Source organism: Coffea eugenioides, chromosome 6, assembly GCF_003713205.1.
Source record: "Coffea eugenioides isolate CCC68of chromosome 6, Ceug_1.0, whole genome shotgun sequence".
Taxonomy (NCBI): domain Eukaryota; kingdom Viridiplantae; phylum Streptophyta; class Magnoliopsida; order Gentianales; family Rubiaceae; genus Coffea; species Coffea eugenioides.
In genome coordinates, this window is record NC_040040.1 from 31710236 (window position 1) to 31731230 (window position 20995).

The window sequence follows — 20995 nt, forward strand, 5'->3', positions numbered from 1 at the left end:
CCAATGAGTTTTGGGCGTCCCCAGATATACAAGTACAATTTGCCAAGTTCACGCAATTCAATTGTCAAGTCACGTTCACGCAAGTCAATTGTCTAGTCAAGTAAAAGAGAACGAGTGCGATAAAGTACACACTCGTCTCGACAAATCCAAACCACTTAATTAACAAAAAACAATTCAAGTATTTAGCAACAAGTCATGCACTTCACACTCACCAATTCAAAAGCAAGTGATCAAATAAAGTCCTTCAGTTGTCCGCACCGGGATTCCTTTCGAAATCCTCTTGAGTACCTGAAGAAATAGTGATCAACCATCACTTACATATACTCTAGACCACTTAACATTCAAGGAAGAAAATGCACTTGCTTAAAACTTAAGACAATGCCTTAAGAGAGTTTTTCTCATCGAACATTGAGATTCAAAATGAGGATTTAAAGTCTCAAGTGAACTCGAATCATTCATGAAATCGAGTTTAAAATGAACCATCAATCTCAAAAGGAAGTTGGAAGTTGATAAAAGTTCATTTCTTAAGAAATCAGAAATTTCCAGCTTTACTTGACAATACTTGAAATATCGTATCTTGAGTTTGGTAAGTCAAAAAATTGGAAAATTTGCACCGTTGGAAACTAGATTCATAGTACTAAAACTTTCCAGAAGACACTTTTCCTAGATTCCAACTAGAAATTATTCAAATCTCAGCTCAAAGTTACTGTTTCATGAAATCAGGGCAGAACCAGTCTTGATTTTTCAGTAATGTTTGGAAATTCGGCAAAATTCACAGGAATTGAATTAGCCTCTGAAATTTATAACACAGCAAGAGTTTCATGTCAAGTTCTAAACACAATAAGCAGAACTAAATTTGGATTTTTGAACAACAAGATGCAATAGTTTGAAGATGGCTGGATTTCGCAACCTGTTCAGCATTTTTTTCCAGTTACCAGCTTTGACACAGCTTTGAAATCAGGCCACATCTAACTCCACACAAGTCCAAATTGGAAATGGTTTATGGCGTTGGAAACTAGATTCAAAATTCTATAATTCATCAGAAGATATCATTTCCAAATTCATTTCACAAGAGGGATAAAATTGAGCCACAAAATGCAGCTATATGATTTTCTCGGGTAAACAGGTGAAGTAAATCAGTCCATTTTGCCGGTTTGTTACGGCTCACTCAAAACGAATTAGCAGGGGAATTTTATATCGTTGGAAAGATTTTGGTGTCTAGTTTCAAATGTCACAAACGGCACTTGATTTTGACTTTTGTACAAAGATTATGAGCAGTCAAAGAGCCCCTGGTCGGCTGGCCTGGGCAACTTTTTCAGTTTTCTTTCTTTTCTGAAAACTCAAGTTTTACCCAACCAATTGAAACAATTTTTGAGAGATAATTTTTACCATACAATAAAACATATAACAAGCATTTTGCAGCCATTTGAGCAACAAAATTTGAAATTAAAGCAAGGAAACAAGACAGCCAAATTCGTCAGCCCCTTCCCCTTCATTTTCAAGTTCCTCTCACCTTTTGGAATTTTAATCAAAACTGAAGCTACACTTATCGGATTGAAATGAATCTTATGGCGTTTCGAAGCTAATACATAGGTCTACATTTATTATGAAGACCTCCCAAGCCAAATCATGTATTTTCATGGTCAAAATTTGAAATCTCATAGAAAACAGAAAGCTGTCGGTTAAACAGGGCATTTGAGCAGTCAGGGGTATTTTAGTCATTCATAAGTTACAGTGCTCCGATTGAGCTGAAATTTTCTGGGTAGAAAGCTAACTCAAATCCCAACAACTTTCATGTTTTGAGAAAGAACTGATTTGGCCTTTATCATGGATGAATATGCAGTTCAAGTGGTAAGTGCAAATCTGGAATAAAGCTGGCAGCAAAGAAATAATTGGGAAACAAGAGATGTCTTCAACAAAACCTAACTTCCATGGCTCAAATCCAACTTTCAAGCTAACAACCAAGCTATAATCCACAAGAATACAACCAAACAAGCAAGAATCCTCAAGTCTTCTACCTAAAAGTTCACCTTAAGGCCACTACCTAGAATGTAAAGCAAGAAACAAGGGTTTTCCTCAAGTACTCTAGCTTAGGTTATGGTTAGGGTTTCCAAATCCAAGCAACAACCACTAACCATTACTAATCTTTGAAAAATTAAAGATCAAAGGGAGTAAAATTTGTTACCTCTTGAAGGTTTCTTGAACCCTAGTTGAAGGCAAGATTTTTCACCAACACTCCACCAAAACCACCACAAGGTAGCAACTTTCCTCTAGTTAGAGCAATATCCAAAGGTCTTGAGAGTTGGGTGTTGATCTTTAAGCAAGATCAAGAGCAAAAGATGAAACTTTTTTTTCCTCCTTTTGATCTCCCAATTTTTGGCCAAGAGAGAGAAAGTGAGGGAGTTGGAGTGTTTGATTTGTGGTGAAAAGTTAAGAAGAAAGGTAGCTTTTTGTTAGGTGAGAAAGTCAACTTTGACTAGTGGAGGTAATATTGTCATGCACTACCAATATCCTTATTGTTTGCTACACTTAAATACTACTCCTCCAAGATAGTTCCTCTAGCACTACAATTACTCATTCTTGCTAGTCTAAAAATTAATTCTCCAAATCTCCGATTAGTCATGCCGGCGCGACTTTTGAAAAATTTTGACGCGTAAACGATAAAAGTATAATTTAAGTAAAATTCATGCAAAAATAATAAAATTAAATAACACCAATGTAAATAATTTTAAAATAGACTAAATTAAGAATAAAAATACGAGTCCTCACATCCATTATCATAGATTTATTATCATAGTAGTGTATTAATTGCTGACAATGATTATCATTAATGAGCATTCCTATTGAGGACCCCCTATCCCCCCAACCAAATGACTGGTTATTGGTTATTCTTCTTCACTTCTACAAATCTTTGCTACCACTACTATTAAGTATTGAATTTGCATGTGTTTGCATGAATATTTATGTCCATTTGTAGCGTATTTCTTTTATTTTAAAACTCTTGTGAGTTTTTATGTTAAACTATGGCTAGAATAGAATTGTTAAACTATCAATTTAATTGGTGTTAAACACTTGATTTTGTAAAGTTCGATATTATCAAACTAAGGGAAAAAATGTGAGGACCAGAAAATTTTGTGTAAATTTCATACTTTTATTTTAATTTGTATATACCTTATTATTGATGAATTTAAGTGTTTAATTGTTTTTACCACTTGAGAAGTCAATGATAGAAGTTTATAGTGTGAGAATCCAAAAATTTGTATAAATACTCTTCACGTTTTAATTAGAAATTCAAATATGTCATGTTACTTATTTATCGATTTAATTACGTGTTAACTGCTTTTGTTGTAACTTGAGTGCTCAAGTGCATTGTAATTCATTGCAAGATTAGACCCTAGGGATATAATACTAATTAGAACAAGAACTAATGGGGTAACAACATAATGAGATTTCAAGTATAAACCTTGATTGCAAAATTGGACAAATGGATTTTCTTTGCATGAAAGATCATTGACCAATGGAAAGGCAGCCATTTAGGCCAAGTAAAGACTCTTTCTCTCAGCCATTTTCTACCTTAGTACTCATTTCAAAGGAACCGAGAGAGAGAGCAAGAAACAAGAGAAAACTAGGAGAGACATTTGGTTCCTTTCTTGCCATTCAAAATTCGAGAGAGAGAGAAAAGCTGCCTACTTTCCCTTGTTTCAGCTTCAAAATTTTGGACACTTCATTTCATTCCAGCCATGAGCAAGGAAGGGGGGAAAACAAGGAAGAATTCAATCACTTTTGAGCTAGAGAAACTATGGAAAAACAGGGACTGCATTTCTCTTGAATTTCAGCTTTTGTTACTTGTCAAAAAGGTAAAATTTTTCCACCAAAACCCTCTATTTTCATACTAGGACTGAGGAACTTGAATGCATGTTGAATTACTGAAGAAAAGTTGGACTTTAGAGTATGAGGTTTGAGTAGTAAAAGCTGAACAGCTGCTGGAAATTTCCAGCCTAACCGATAGTGAATCATTTGATGGTGAGTGGGTATTTGGTGAAATGTGGTTAGAAAATCATGTTATATGTTCAGTACAATCTTTATGTGGTGTTGCATGCTAGTTTTCTTGCTGAAAATTCGAATTAATAGGGCTGAAATGACTATACAAGGACTATATGGCTGTGAGACAAGTGTTGGCTTATTCAATGGAAGTCTAGTTGAAATTTTTATTTTAAAATTCAAATTTCTTGGAAAGTTTTGCTGGATTTCAAAGCTGCATGTCCTCATTTCAGTGGTTATGAGATTGCATGTTGATTTGGGATGAATTTGATGAAATTTGTTGGGAAAAATCCCTCACTTGGACCGAATATTTGCTGGATTTCTTTCCAGCTTTGCTTATGTTGAAACATGGATGGTTAGATAGCTTTTATATGTTGATTTTGGTGAATTTCTTGATAGAAATCCTACTAGGGACTATGTATTATGTTTAATGATGATTACATGTTGAGTTGGTTGAAAGACAAATGCATTTTGCTGGAAAAGAAACCATCTTGTTGAACCATTTGAAAGCTGGAAGTTTACCACTTGGTTTATAAAAATTTTGTGAAATCTAGCTCTATCTATTAGAGTATAGTTCTACAGCCTTGCATGTTGTTTTGAGGGGAGAATAGCTAATTGTTGTTGGTTAACAATCCTAATTTCAAAGCTAGGCATTTGCTGAAATTTTCAGCAATAAATAATGAATGAGATTGAAATTTTCACCTTGAGGTTGAGTTTTGATAAAACTTAAGATGAAAGCTATGATTTCAAGTTTTAACCTAGAAGCTTGGGTGGTTACTTGTGAGATGCACGTTAGAATCTAGTCAAGAAACTAGCAAACTTTGATGATTAGAACTCATTTCATCACTGTTTTGGAGTGATATTCCCGGATCAAGTTCATATTGCATTTTGCAGTATTTTGCTTTAAATTTTGACTAAACTTGCTGGAAATACATGCTATATACGCTAGACTATATGGTGGAATGAATGCATGTTGAAATCTCTGAAGAAAATTGGATTTTTGATCATGAAAATTGAATCTTCAAAACTGAAATTTCGTCAGCCTGGTACCTAGTTGATGTTAGGTTTTCTTCTCAATTTAAATGGATTTTATGTTGAATCCTGGCTGGAATTCATGCTTTATGTCTTGTATAATGTTTATAGAGTGATGCATGCTAAGTTTTCTGGGTGAAAACTTGAGTTTATTGGTTTCTTGTTAGAATTTCAAGCTTTGGCCGAAAGGAAAAGGAGTTTGATTTCCCCAACTTTTATCCGAAATTTTGCTTAGGAATTTAGCTAGGAGAATTCCTATTATGCATTCACCCTTTGTTATATATATGTCGTATGACGTGTTTCACTTTTGGTTCTAGTGAAAGTTGGTTGCTTTAAGAGAAAAACTTAAGGAAATTACTGAAATTTTTTGATGAGAGCCGAGGGGGAGAGTTAGGAATTTTCCAACTTTAACTTCATAACTTTAGTTGTTAATAAGTATATCCTTGCTTCATATACCTTTTAATATCTAAAACTTAGCTTGCATGTCGTAATTTACTTGATTTAAGCAAGGAATTTGGGTGAGTTTGCAAGAACATGAGGAATGAAATTTCTGATTTTTTATTTCATAAGTTTGGCCAAACTTGAGCTGGTTATTTGTCCAGCTTGTAGCTATGAATTTTGAGGGTTTTGATGAATTGTTACTTTCCACTTGTTTTACTAGATGTATGTTGGTTGCATATTGAACCCCTTGAAAATTAAAAGTAGGATTGTTGTGTGAGAATTTGGGAAAACGGTGAGCTGGTTGCTTTACCTAAACATGGCTATAGCTTAAACACCTTTTGGAATTGTGATTAGAGGTTAGGAAACAGCATGTATGTAGATCTTTTCTCAAGAGTTTTATCAAATGAATGGCTAAATAATTATGGTAATTGTAAATTGTCTTAGGGGCAATAGAGTGCAAGGAGGAAACCTCAGAGCCAAAGTGTGAATTAATCTTTTAGGGTGAGTGTTCTATATTTGTTTGTAATGATTGAATATATGATGAATGATAAATGTTATATGCTTAGTTGACTAATGTTTGTTGGATTATTAATGCTTGAATTGTTTAGAGTGAAAATTGACAATTGCTACAGTTTTACTGAAAGATGAGTGCATACTTTATTGCCCTCGACCTAAATGAATGTTGGAAATGATAAATGCCTAATTGTTACTGGAATTGTGTATGAATGTAAGCCGATTGTGTACATTATTACAATGGCTGAACTGGACCCAAACCCCACTGTTGGACAGTCTATTCGAGCCAGTAGCGGGCTTGGTCGAATAGGCTAGAAGACTTTGGGCATTGAAATGTTTGGTATACTTTGAGTATTACCCCCTTATTGAGGTGCCTATTGGAGTGATGAAATGATTAATGATTGTAGGGGACTGTTTATTATTCTGGAGAATATAAGGAGGAGATTGGTGGAGTGTGAAGTGATTGCAGGAAGTTATGCAATGAAATACTAAATAGAGTTAAGTGTCTGGAAATAGACGAGAGTCACCTCTAGAGTCCGTATTAGTACCGTATCATTTGATATTGATTGTGCTATTTGTTAAGAATTGTTTCACGAATTATCCTATTATTAATTGGTTTGTTATTCCTGTTATATTACTGAAAGTGTAAAATTATGTGTTTATGGTTATCTATTTTCCTCACTGGGCATTAAAACAACCCTTTAGTTTATCATCCTTAACATGGATTGGAAATGTGGAACCGGAGAATAGTGAGTTCGAGAATTGAAGTCTTTGTTTTAAGTAAATTGCCATTCTATTTGTACTTAGTGAATTGATTGAACAACTTATAATTTGATCCGTTTAGTTGTACATATAAGTATGAATGATTTGCAATGTTAGATGATTTGTAATATTTAATTGTGGTGTTTGAATGCTTACTTTGGAGTTAATGCTATTGATTGAAAGGTTTTTGAGTGAGTTCTAGTAAGAGTTGGCAGGCGGTCCGCTAAACCCTATGGTTCGCCCTAGGGTCTGGCTGGATCATCACAAAACATGCACTTTTGATCCCCATTGTTGGAGGTTTTGGACAATTTCATCCCTAAAGTTTCAGTCAAAACACATTTTATCCTCAAAATTTTATAATTTTGACCAATTTCATCCTTAAAGTTTCATGCAACCACATTTCATCCTCATAGTTTCATAAATTTGACTAATTAAGGACAATTGATAGATTGTTAAGCAATTTGAATGGAATATCATTGCTTGACCATATTATGCATGCAAATAAAACACAAAAAACATTGTATCAACAAAAACCTCAAAAATCATTTTCAATTCACTTTCTTATTTCTAAAAAAAAGTTAAGAAAATTTCAGCCACCATTACTCATGTCTTAATCACAAATTGAACAAAAAGATTGGGAGGAAATAAAGTCGTGGAGAAGAAACAATCAATTGGAGAAACATTTCAAGCAATCCATTTGCAACCAATTGGAGAAAAATATTAAAGTGAAAGAAAGAATTATTTAGATTGTCATTAATTTGCAAAATATTATTTTATTTTTGCATCATATGCATGTTTTTCAATCGTCTATTTATCATCCAGTCTATTTTTTTCTCACATGCATAATATCACAAATTTTTAAAAAAAAATTCTTATTCGAATACACTCATTATTATTTATATAATTTAATCAATAACCGAATTAAGTATTAACAATACATTTATTAACAGGACATGCTAGTCATGTGATGATCTTCGGTCCTAATTGGTTAACAATCATTCAATTGTCCTCAATTGTTCAAATTTATAAAATTATGAGGATGAAATCTGTTTGCATGAAATTTTAGGAATGAAATTGGTCAAAATTACAAAACTATGAGGATGTAATGTATTTTGACTGAAACTTTAGGGATGAAATTGCCCAACATCCCAAATATTAGAGATAAAAAGTGCATTTTCCCCATCAAACTAATTCTTGTCCAAAATAGGATGTATGTCTAAGTTGAAAAAGCACCATACAAGAACATTATCAAAAATCAAGAAGACAATCAACATATATTTATGAATTATATGAAGGTTAGTATTATTATTAAACCATAAAGGTTATTATTTATGAATTATATGACAATCAACAGAAAAGTCAAAATAATTATTATGAGAACATTCAAAATAAAACAAAAATATAGATTTAAGTATTTATTACCTTTTTAATAATCGTGTATTTGCAAACATATATGTGTGTGTGTTTGTTGTTTGTGTATTTTTTTGCTCTTTTTTCATCTTTGTAATGATGTTTCTTCTTTTTCCTATTTTGGTACTTGTGTAATCTCTTTTCTATTCTGAGCACATAGATTTCGTGTGTTTGCTTTCTTTATGATAGTTTTGCTACTATCAGACATGGTTTACTACTCAATGAATTATTCCATGTATCTTAATTTCTTTAAACTATGATCAAGCTAGATTTGTCTTTAGTTTTGTCTTGTTGTGTACTTGCCTTGTCTTTAGTTGTTTGCTCTTTACAGTTTAAATAAGACTATGTACAAAAATATTGAATGTAATGCAATTGCATGGCTGGAAAATAATAATTTAGCCATGTTATGGTCAATTATTATTGTACAGGAATAATTTTAGCCTGATATTTTTAGTAGAGCAGTAAGTAATTTTGTCATGTTTAGCTTGATTTTCTATTCAAAGTAGTGAGAAATTCTATGTATCTTAATTGTTTTAGGCCCTATTTGGTTCCAGGAAACGAGTGAGGAATAGAAAGTGGAAAATGGGAAGTGAATGCCTTTGAAAACCCTAATGCTTTATTCTGTTTGGTTAACAAAGAAAAGTACTAAACAAATGGAAAGGAATTCCAAAAAAGATTTTCTGAAGGAAATAAGAATGGAAAACAAAATTAAAATTAAAATGAATAATAACAATAAGATAGTTTTTGGTGTAAATATTTTTGTCATTTTTGTCCTTTTGAAACATTTCGTACTAAATCTACAAAGGATGATTCATTAGCTATACTAACTTCCAAAATATTTTATATTTCTTATCACGCATGGGATGAGCCATTCTCGCGCATTTTTCCTTCTCCCTCCTCTAGGTTTTCTTGGCTATTATACTGTGATGCCTCTTAAAAGTTAAAAAATTATTGAGCAGCCTATGCAAACAAGGGAGTCATATTGGTAAAAAGAAGGTTGCCAGATTACTGAAGTTGCTACTTAGTCGTTGCCAATTTTTCTTTCTTTCTTTTTTTTTTAATGTAGGAATACCACTCCCATTTGTTGATTGATTACATGGATTTCTTAGACAGCTTATATATGTCATGCACTTGAATGTTTAAAAATTGAAATTACAGCATATCCATTGTATCCAACGGCATATAGCCTTAAAGCACTCAACTTGAAATTACAGCAAATAGCTTTTCAGCTAGCATATAGCTACTAGGTTCAACCTGAAACTCTAAATCAGTCAGAAGCTCCAGAAATGATAAGTTGTAGAGATTTTTCCCAAACTAGATATAGACAAGTGTATTTACTATAGATACATTAAGAGATAAAGTTCTTTTAGTTCCTGTCTATTCAATTTGGACTTACTAAATGAATCAATGATTATAAAAGGCAAGAAGCAATGGACTTTAATTACTGGCTAAGGCATGTAATAATTTAGATAACATGTTCATCAAATTGCATTTCAATTCATATAAATGCAGACATGTAATTATCTAATTGTTTCAAGAGTTCTTAGAGATAATCATTATTTTCCATCCAATAAGTACCTCTTTTGTATTTTGAAAACTCGTTTTAAATGTCTCGACGGTAGGCTCAATTGGTACGGTCCAAAGGTCTATATTGATGAGTGGAGACTCTCTTCTCATTTGGAATCTTTCCTATTTAATAAATAAAGACTCAACTTGCAAAGTTCCTTTCGAAGGATGTCTAGATATGACGGGTCGTTGGCTTTGTCAAAATCGACCATCCATGGTTCAGGAGAGGACAACAATCAAATATCCCAACACAAAACTGAGGAACAAAAGTGAATTTATATAATAAAATATCAATTCATGTGGTAACACAATATCTGTGATAACCTAGAAAAAAAATTATTTTCTCACTTCCCAACTGTTTGCATTTCTATTTAAATTATATTTGTATAAAATTTGCATTCATTTAGTGATCTACTTGTTAAGTGATAAATGAGTTTCTTTTGCTTGCATATTTTAACCTTCTAGCGATTAATTTCTTGAAATTGTTGATTTCGCGACTTATTAGTGAATTTGGCCAAAACCCTAGAAGAATATAAGTTAAGATATTAGTGAAATAAAAAAAGATTTTTGAGAGGTAAAAGAAGGTTAGAAAGTCTAAGGGTTAATAACAAGAAATTTAAGTGGAAGACACTATTTGGACACTAGTCAAAGTTGACTTAAAAACCTTTCTTGTGGCTAGTATATTAGCTCAAAAACAACCAAAATGCCCTCATTTTGCTTCCCTTGATGGCCGAACCATAGAGAGAGGAAGAGAGAGAGAGAGAGAGACTCCAATTCTTCTTGAAATTCTTGCAGACCCAAACTTCCCTTTCACCAAACTACTTAAACTTTTGAAAGATCTTGAAGGAAAAGGCTCCTAAGAGTGGATCTTGCCATTTTCTTGGGTTAATTTTGCTAAAGATTGGAGCTTTGAAGAGGTAAGTGGCTAATCTACTTCATTCTTTTGCTTTTCAAGCAATTTTGGACTAGATCTTGGTAGATCTATGGTATTTATAGAAAACCCATGTTGGGTTTGAAAGTTTTATAAAAATTTGGTACTCAATGCTTTAATGATCTTGGTACGCTTATATCTTGATATATTTGGCTAGAATTTGAGGGATTCTTGTCTCTTGAGATCCTAAAGTTAATGATTGATGAAACCCATGAGGATTTGAGTGTGATTTATGGTGGATTGTTGGTGAAAATTGGAGTATATATATGCTAAAATTTCTATTTAAATGGCCAATTATCATGGACAAATTTCATCTTTACCTTCCTTGAATTTGTGGCTTGTTTGTACACTTGTACTGAATTTTTTTTTAGGAAATTTGATGCTACTTGACTCTATGTATGTTGGTTGGATTATGTTGAAAAATTTGTAAGAAAATGAAGTGGTGATGTGGGTTATCTAGTTGGAAAAAGTAAAGTTGAAAAAGCTAGAAAAATGGCCTAAGTTGGCCAAATTTGTGAGCCAAAAACTCCAACTTTAATTTTCTATTTTAAAAACTGTTTTGGGTGAAATTTAGTTCAAAAGATTCTATTGGACTTTGATTTTGGTATGTATAATAATTTTGGATCAAAATTTTGAAGTTAAAAAGAGGGGAAAGTAAGATTTCCTCCAAAATTTAGTGGTTGACAACTTCATGGATTGATTTGACTTTGGATCCTTGTTTTAATGAAGTTTTGGTTGGTCTAGTTCAAGAAACCTTATTAAACTTTGATCTTGGTTTGTGTAATGATTTTTGGGACAAAAACTATGAAAGTAAGTAATTGAAAAAGTAGACTTTTGCTATGATTTGTTTGCTAGAAAACTTGTAGGAGTGAAAAGTCTTGTTCAAACTTTTGAAATGTTTTTGCCTTAATGAAAAGTTGTATTTTTACCTGAATTGCTGATTTGAAAACCTGAATGGGTTGAAGTGTCTAGGATACTAAAGTCGACTAATTTGAAAACAAAGTTTTCGTGCTTAAGTGAATTGATTTGGTGAATACTAAGGGTTCACTTATATGTTGTAATTGTTTGCTAGGGCTGCAATCTGAACGTGTAGGCAATCCTTCTGTAGACGGTTAAGTGCTATTTGGTGAGTGTTCTAAGTGCATGGTAGCACTATACAAATGCTTGATATGTTAATGAGCTTGAGAAAATGATATGATTATAAACTGTCATTCTTTTGAACTTGTTTATGAATGGGCAAGTGTATACATTATCACACTCGACCCTGTTAAATTATTATTGCTATAAGTGAATGTGATATAATATTAATGATATGTGGGGGCCCCAAAACTCAATGGCTAGTTATTCGAGATTGAGCCGGCAAGGGCTTGGTCAACTCGATTAGCAAACCTTGGGTAGTGTATATATGTTGGATCCATACTATTCTAGGTATATTTGAGTAATACCAATCATTGAAATTTTGTTGGTGTGCGGGTCCGGTAGGGGGTGAAAGGTGGACGGAGTGGTGTGAAGTGGTGATTCTACATGACATGAAAGTTGACGGAGTATCAACTACTTGAATTACTGATTGATAAAGTGTTTGCTAGTACTCAGTATCTTTAATGATTGACATATCGATTTTAATGATGTGCTTATATGATACCTTTTGTTTATGTTTCTTGTTGACTTAAAATATGAAATTATTGCTTTCTTAAATTGCATGTCTTTCTTAGACCTCACGTGGTGCAAACTCATACCTTTTCTTTTGTTTTTCTTAGCAGGGTTGGTTCGTGATTTGGGGAATTAGCACTTAGCTTTTATTTTAGTTAGACTAAGTGATTAGGGTATTACATTATTTTGAATGTGAATTGTAAGCTTAAACCCTCTTTTGTATTTTAAGTTGTTTCGACAGACAACTGTATGTACTAGTTGTATTTAGCGTATTTTGTGGCAAAATTGGATATTGGGTTTGATTTTGTGGTTTGTTAACGAGTCCTGACGAGAGTTGGATAGACGGCCCGCTGATACCTTAGGGTACGCACTTGGGAGAGGTGGGATCGTCACAATATCAATTGATGTTTTAGGTGCTCTTCAACTATGATAAATATAGACCCACCCATCACAACATCGATTCTTGAAAATAGATTAGATGACAAAGACAACATGTGTAAAGATCTAGAGTGTTCAAAAATTACCAAAAAATGGGGTCTATATTCAATTGTAACTCATTACTTGCAGAGACTTCGATCAAGAATTCGCTTCCAAGTTTGATGGAAATGAAAGTGTAATGAAGTCAATAGTCAGAAGGCGTGGAAGGGGAAAGAGGGAAGGCGTGAGTCTGAAGAGAAATTAGCTGGAAGGCGCGACCAAGAGTTAGTTAGTACATAAGCAGGAAGAAGGCGCAAAGATGGAACGAGAAAGGCGTGGAAGGAGCAAAGACAACAGAAGAAGGCGTGACCAGGAAATCACGTCTTTGCTGGGTTCATGCGATCTCTGCTGAAGCTGTGGTCCAAGCTAACTGAAAGATTCCTACAGCCACGTGTTACTCGCTCATTAGCTAGTGGGATTAGTTAGTTAGATTACTAGTAGTATAAAGCTAAGGATCATGTAATATTCATTTCATTCTTTTGGCTAAATCCTTGCTGTTGTAATCAAAGAGAATTTTCCTCTTTGTATTTTCTTCTTCTTCACGTTTCCTACATTCTAATTCCCCTTCTGTACTTTTCCCGCCAAGTCTATTTCTGTATTTGAACTACGAGATTGATTAATGCGAAGGAGGTGTTTGTTTTGAATTCTTTGTGCCTACAAATTCTCTAAATTCATTTCCTAAGCTTTGTTCTTTCCATTTCCTGCAACAATTCTGGTTCTGTACCACAACAGTGGTATCAGAGCTTGATTGCGAGCCATGGGGATGACAAAGAATCAGGATGAAACTCTGAGAAGAGACGTAGTTGAATTGGGAAGTGTGGTCAGGACCTTTACCAATAAGAGTGAGGGAATGGAACAAGCTATCAGGACAATGGAGTTCAGACAGGATGCCACTGAAAAGCTGCTGAAAGGGTTGGACCAGAAGTATGAGGGAATGATGAACATGATGGCTCAGTTGATGGCTAAGATCAGTGACCGAGGGAAGGAGCTTGAAGGAAGTAGCAGCTCAAGGGGAGGAGATCATCCTGATGAATCCAAGCTGGAATCACAGAAGGAAACATATGGCAGGAGGGAGACCAAGCTCAATAACAGGTTACCTAAAATGGATCTGCCAATTTTTGATGGTGATAACCCAAGGGAGTGGATCAGGAAGGCTAACAAATATTTCAAGATACATGGAATTGAAGAGGATATGAAGGCTGAGGTAGCTGAGCTCTACTTCAGAGACAGAGCAGACATCTGGTTCCATGGAGTCTTCCATGGTAAGGAGACTATTCCTTGGTCAGAATTATCAACTGCTCTGTGTGTCAGATTTGGTGAGGGGAGTCCAGAAGAAGCTATTGAGGAGTTCAACAAACTGGTGCAAACTGGATCCGTGGCTGAATACCTTAAAAAGTTTGAGATGTTGAAAGCTCTGGTAATGCCATCCTTACCTCACCTATATGATTCTTACTATAAGGCATGTTTTATGAGTGGATTGAAAGAGGAAGTGGTTAACATGGTGAAGATGTCTAAACCTGACACCTTGGCAAAACTCCAGGAAAAGAACCTCAAGGCTATCCAGAAAATGCAAAAACCAGTCACTACCAGTTTCAGCAGCAATAAAAACCACAGTAAAGCACTACCCCACCCCAAATGGAACCAAAACAACCCCAAACACCTGAACAAATTCCATGACCAGGCTACAGCTAATCGGAACCAGTTTAAGAAAATAACCCCTACAGAAATCAACCCGAGGAGGGAAAAAGGACTGTGCTATAGATGTGCTGAACCTTGCACCTTGGGCCATGTATGCAAACAGTCTCATGTGCATTTCCTATTGGCTGAGGAAGTTGAGGGTACAGGGGAGAGTAGGGAGCAAGAGGAAGAAATCTATTGTGATTGCATTAATGGGGATCTGACTGATGAACACATAGAGGTGTTTGTCCATGCCTTGGCTGGGGGAGTGGGCCACAAGACTATTAAACTAGGTGGAGTAGTGAAAGGTAGACATATTACTGCCTTGGTAGATAGTGGCAGTACTCATTGTTTCATAGATGAGCAATTGGTAAAAGAACTGAAGCTTGGAGTCCAGGGTCCTACACTGATAGTGAATGTAGCTAATGGAGAGAGAGTAGGCTCAAGGGGTCTAAGTAAACCATTACAGTGGGAAATGCAGGGCCATAAATTCCAACACCCCTTAAATACCTTGAAGTTAGGTGGCTGTCATATGATCTTAGGGGTAGACTGACTAGCCAAACATAGCACCATAGAATTTAACTTCAAGGAAGTCGGCATGAGGATTTGCAAGGGTAAGCAGGAAGTAATGCTGCTGGGGAAGAGCACTAGCCCTGGGCTGAGAATGCTAAAAGGAAGTAGGATGGAGAAGTGGTTGAGGAAGCAGTCATATAGGGTGATAGCTTAGTTGGTGGTAGTAGAAGAAGGGAGAAATGCAGAACAGGTACCTGCTGAGATCAACCAGGTGTTAGAGCAGTACAGAGAAGTTTTTACAGAACCTAAGGGGATGCCCCCAACCAGGAGCCATGACCACCAAATTGTATTGAAGGAGGGGGCCAAGCCTTTCCAAGTGAGGCCATACAGGTGTCCATACGTACAGAAGACAGAGATTGAGAAGTTGGTGAAAGAGATGCTGGAAATGGGATCATGCAACCTAGTAGTAGCCCTTTTGCTTCACTAGTGCTGCTGGTAAAAAAGAAGGATGGAACTTGGAGGTTCTGTGTGGACTACAGGCAGTTAAATGAGTTGACAGTGAGGAACAAATTCCCCATGCCTCTGATTGAAGAACTGATAGATGAGTTACATGGGGCTAGGTACTTCACCAAACTGGATCTGAGAGCAGGATACTTCTAGATCAGAGTCAAGGTGGAAGATGTCCCAAAGACAGCGTTCAGAACTCACCAAGGACTCTATGAGTTCAAGGTCATGCCATTTGGCTTGACCAATGCCCCTGCAACTTTCCAAAGCCTGATGAACCAGGTCTTCCAGGAACAAACGAGGAAGCATGTTCTGGTATTCTTTGATGACATCCTAGTCTACAGTCCAACCATGGAGATGCATGTCAAACATGTTACTGAAGTACTGAATATCCTAAGGCAACACCAGCTATATGCTAAGATGAGCAAGTGCTCTTTTGCACAGCTGCAGGTGGAGTATTTGGGACATATCATATCAACAGAGGGAGTTCAAGCTGACCCTATAAAGGTGGAGAGTATGGAGAAATGGCCCAGACCAAAGAATGTCAAACAGCTGAGGGGGTTTCTGGGGTTGATAGGCTACTACAGAAGGTTTGTCAAAGGGTATGGAGCCATAGCCAAACCTTTGACAAACCTGCTGAAGAAGGACAGTTTCCAGTGGGGGGAGGATGCAGAGAAAGCTTTTCAAGAGCAGAAAAGGGCCATGTGCAGCACCCCTGTACTGGCTATGCCTGATTTTACCCAACCATTCACCATTGAGACAGATGCATGTCACAATGGCATGGGGGCTGTACTGATGCAGAACAGGAGGCCAATTTCCTACCTCAGTCAAGCCTTGGGACAGAAGAACATGGGGTTGTCTATATATGCGAAGGAGCTACTGGCACTGGTGACTGTTGTTACCAAGTGGAGACACTATTTAGAGGGACATCATTTCATCATACACACTGACCAGCAGAGCCTGAAATATCTGTTGGAGCAGAGGATCACAACACTCCTCTTCAATAGAAGTGGCTCACCAAGCTACTGGGATTGAGCTATGAAATCCACTACAAGAAGGGAAAGGATAATGTGGCAGCTGATGCTCTCTCCAGGCAGGGCAGGGAGGAAACAGGAGAATGTACAGCTATATCCAGTGCAGTGCCCATTTAGATCAGAGAAGTGATGGAGAGGTATAAGGAGGATAAGTGGGCTCAGGGGACCATTTCTCTGGTGCTACTGACCCCTACACAGGTACCAGACTATTCCTATCAAGATGGTATCCTCAGATACAGACAAAGGTTAGTGGTAGGAGGACAAGGTGACATAAGGAGGAAGCTAATCTCTGCTCTACAAGATTCTCAAATGGGAGGACATTCTGGGGTTCAGGCCAGCTACATGAGGGCCAAACAACTGTTTCACTGGCCAGGGATGTACAAGGAGATCAAGAAGTTTGTATTGGAATGTGACACATGCAGGAAGTGTAAAGATGAGCATGTAGCCTACCCAGGCCTACTACAGCCCCTTCCTATCCCTCAACATTCATGGAGCCATGTCTCCATGGACTTCATTGAGGGATTGCCAAAATCAGAAGGGAAAGACACCATAATGGTAGTTATGGACAGGTTTACCAAATATGCCCACTTCATCAGTGTAGCTCACCCTTTTGATGCCCCAAAGATAGCCAGACTCTTCATTGATCAAGTCAGTAAGTTGCATGGGATTCCTCAGAGTATGCTATCAAATAGGGACAGGATATTTGTCAGCCAATTCTGGGGGGAACTCTTCACTAAGTTCGGAGCTAAGCTGGATTACAGCACAACCTATTACCCTCAGACAGATGGGCAGACTGAGAGGGTGAATCAGGTGCTGGAGATGTACCTCAGATGCCTCACTCACCTAGAACCTAAGAGATGGAACCAGTGGTTATCCTTGGCAGAATGGTGGTATAACACCACCCATCACACAGCAATCCAGATGACCCCATTCGAGGCATTGTATGGTATTCCACCCCCCAACTAGCTCTAGGACCTTACCTGCACACCAAAGTGGCTGCAGTTGGGAACTATGTCAAGGAAAGACAACAGATAGACAATATGTTAAAACAGAATTTGAAGCTAGCTCAGGAAAGAATGAAGAAATATGCTGATAAAAGGAGAAGTGAGAGGGAATTCAGTGAAGGAGATTGGGTGTATCTAAGGTTACAACCTTACAGGCAAAGCTCAGTAGCTCTCAGGGGAAACACCAAGCTCACAGCTAAGTACTTTGGCCCCTATAAGGTAAAGGAGAGGATTGGAAACGTGGCCTATAGGCTGCAATTACCTGCCACCTCCAAAGTGCATCCTGTCTTTCATGTATCTCTGCTCAAGAGAAAAGTTGGAGACAAAGTCACTCCTACTCTCCAACTACCTGAGGTGGACGAGAAGGGACATTGGAAGGTCGAGCCAGTAGCTGTGCTTGATAGGAGAATAGTGAAAAGAGGTAATGCTGCTGCTGTCTAGTAGCTGATTCACTGGTGGGCTACGGATCCTGCAGAAGCCACTTGGGAGGATGCTGAGGGAATTGAAACGCAGTTTCCCACGTTTCAATCTTGAGGGCAAGATTGTTTTCTTAGGGGGAGGTATTGTAATGAAGTCAATAGTCAGAAGGCGTGGAAGGGGAAAGAGGGAAGGCGTGAGTCTGAAGAGAAATTAGCTGGAAGGCGCGACCAAGAGTTAGTTAGTACACAAACAGGAAGAAGGCGCAAAGATGGAACGAGAAAGGCGTGGAAGGAGCTAAGACAACAGGAGAAGGCGTGACCAGGAAATCACGCCTTTGCTGGGTTCATGCGATCTCTGCTGAAGCTGTGGTCCAAGCTAACTGAAAGATTCCTACAGCCACGTGTTACTCACTCATTAGCTAGTGGGATTAGTTAGTTAGATTACTAGTGGTATAAAGCTAAGGATTATGTAATGTTCATTTCATTCTTTTGGCTAAATCCTTGCTGTTGTAATCAAAGAGAATTTTTCTCTTTGTATTTTCTTCTTCTTCACGTTTCCTACATTCTAATTCCCCTTCTGTACTTTTCCCGCCAAGTCTATTTCTGTATTTGAACTACGAGATTGATTAATGCAAAGGAGGTGTTTGTTTTGAATTCTTTGTGCTTGAAAATTCTCTAAATTCATTTCCTAAGCTTTGTTCTTTCCATTTCCTGTAACAATTCTGGTTCTGTACCACAATAGAAAGGTGCTTAAGAAAGGGAAGATGGTCAGGATGGGGGGATTCAGATGTTAGAATCAATGAAAGTTGGAGAAAAAAATCATTGATTCAGGGTAGCGACTAGTGAAAGAGATAAAATAGACTACAAAGCAGGGAAGTTAAGGCTTGTTTTATTTTAAAAAGATCTAAATAGTTAATTTAATTTGAGTAAGATCCATGCTTTGACCCGTTTAGAGTTATATTTCCCCTTGTTTCCTCACGAAAATTAGAGGAAATGGTTTTTAGACAGAAATACATTCCTAATTCCATAATGAATTCCCTTGGTTTCTTTTCCATACTAGTTTACCTCACACCAAACATGGGAAACAGTTTCTAATTGAAAGACTTTCCTCTTCCCCAGTAGTTTTCTGGAACCAAACAAGCCCTTAAACTATGATCAATCCATGTCTGCCTTTAGTTTTGATTTGTTATGTATTTGCTTTATCTTTAATTGTTTGCTTTCTAATGTTTAGATTAGACTGTGTGTAGAACCATTGAATGTAAGGTAATTACATGGATGGATAAACAATGATTCCGTTGTTTAGCTTGATATTTTTAGTAGAGGAGTCAGCTATTTTGTCATGCTTAGCTTGATGAATTAGCGCCTCTTTCATTGTGAATTTTGTTGTGAAGGAAGTGTCTGATAGTGTTTGATAGTTATTGTTTTTAGGAACTTGATATCTATTAGTGCAAGGCAACCATGTTATTGTCAAGCTAACTCTGTGTTGACAATGCCTTTATTTTTTTGAGGTTTTTTTTTCAATTTAGTCCATATGTATAGGATTTATAAGGTGTATTATTGCTTACACCAATTAGAAACTTAATAAATTAATATATTACGTGATGGTTGTGCATAGAATCCATGATATATTCTAAAAAGATCTCAAATGCTGCAAATTAACTTGATTTTTTTACTACAATTTAAAATTCTTGGATCTTTTTTTTTGGATCCACTTGAGTGTGTGGTTTTCCTCATTTTTGTTTTTTTTTCTCTTTCAGTATGTTTCATGGTTTTATTGGCTTCTTGGAGTTACAATGAATTGGATTTGATCTTTGTCCAATTTTAATAGTTTATGGTTTTGCATAGTTTAAATTTTCAAAATAAAGAGCCTGTTTTATTGACACATTTAAGGGGAAGTATATATTTGTTATTATATTGACAACCTTTGTGATTTTAAATAAGTTTGTACTTTGATTAATGCTACTACAGTTCTATCTTTAATACAATAGTCAATTTGAAATTGAATAATTAAGTTGAATTGAATATAGATATTGAATATAGTCACGTGTTCTGTTTAATGTTAAAAAGAACACCTATCAGGCCAAAACAGCATGGATAAAAGGAAAAACTAAATTAACTCTTGGACAGTAACAATATTGGTTTGCAGCATGTGTAAACTGATAAAAGTCTCTCAATGCTAAACTAGAATGGGATATCAGATGCCATCTTGCAGAGAAGATAGTAAAGTTGTAACTAGTTAACTACCACATAAAGTTGAAACTAGTTGAAACTAGAATGGAGCATAATTGATATACACTATCGTCTTTAATCCATATGTTGAGTAGTTGATACCATTCATAATTTTTCAACTCTGAGAAGTTGATAATGAGGTAAGATAATAATGAATTGCAATTACAATAATAGTTAAAAATAGTAGCAATTGCATATCATATACTAGTTATTGCATTGAATAGTCATGTTTATATAATAAAAAATGCAAGAAACTGAACTTTCTTCTAAACTAGCATTTAGTATTAAAAAATATATGATATTCTGTTTCATATGCTATTATGAGACAGATTATCAAGACCAAAAAGAAAGTAAATTTAGTATCATCAAAACATACACTACTCAAGAATTAACCCAAATTTTTCTACCAATCACAACTACAAAAGCTAGCAAAAAAATTGTAGACCTTGATGCTCTTATTTAGCACCCTGAGCATGAATTTTTCACTCCATCAACCAAAAAAGCTACGTGCCTCCATTGTTGAGCCTTCTACTTGTGAGGATCCAAAATTTTTCTTATTTTTATTTTATTTCACTGGCTTATTTAATTATTTATTCACCCATTTATCCCAAATAATTTATTTCATCCGTTTTAAGTCCATTTGTATGCAAAAATGTCCCTTTTATAATTTTAAAACGTTTCATTAGCAAATTTAATTTTTCTACGGCTCGTTTAGCGAGAAATAATGAGTACACACTTTTCGAGGCTATATTCGATCCGAGAGTACATTAGTCTTGAAGAATTAAAAATGAT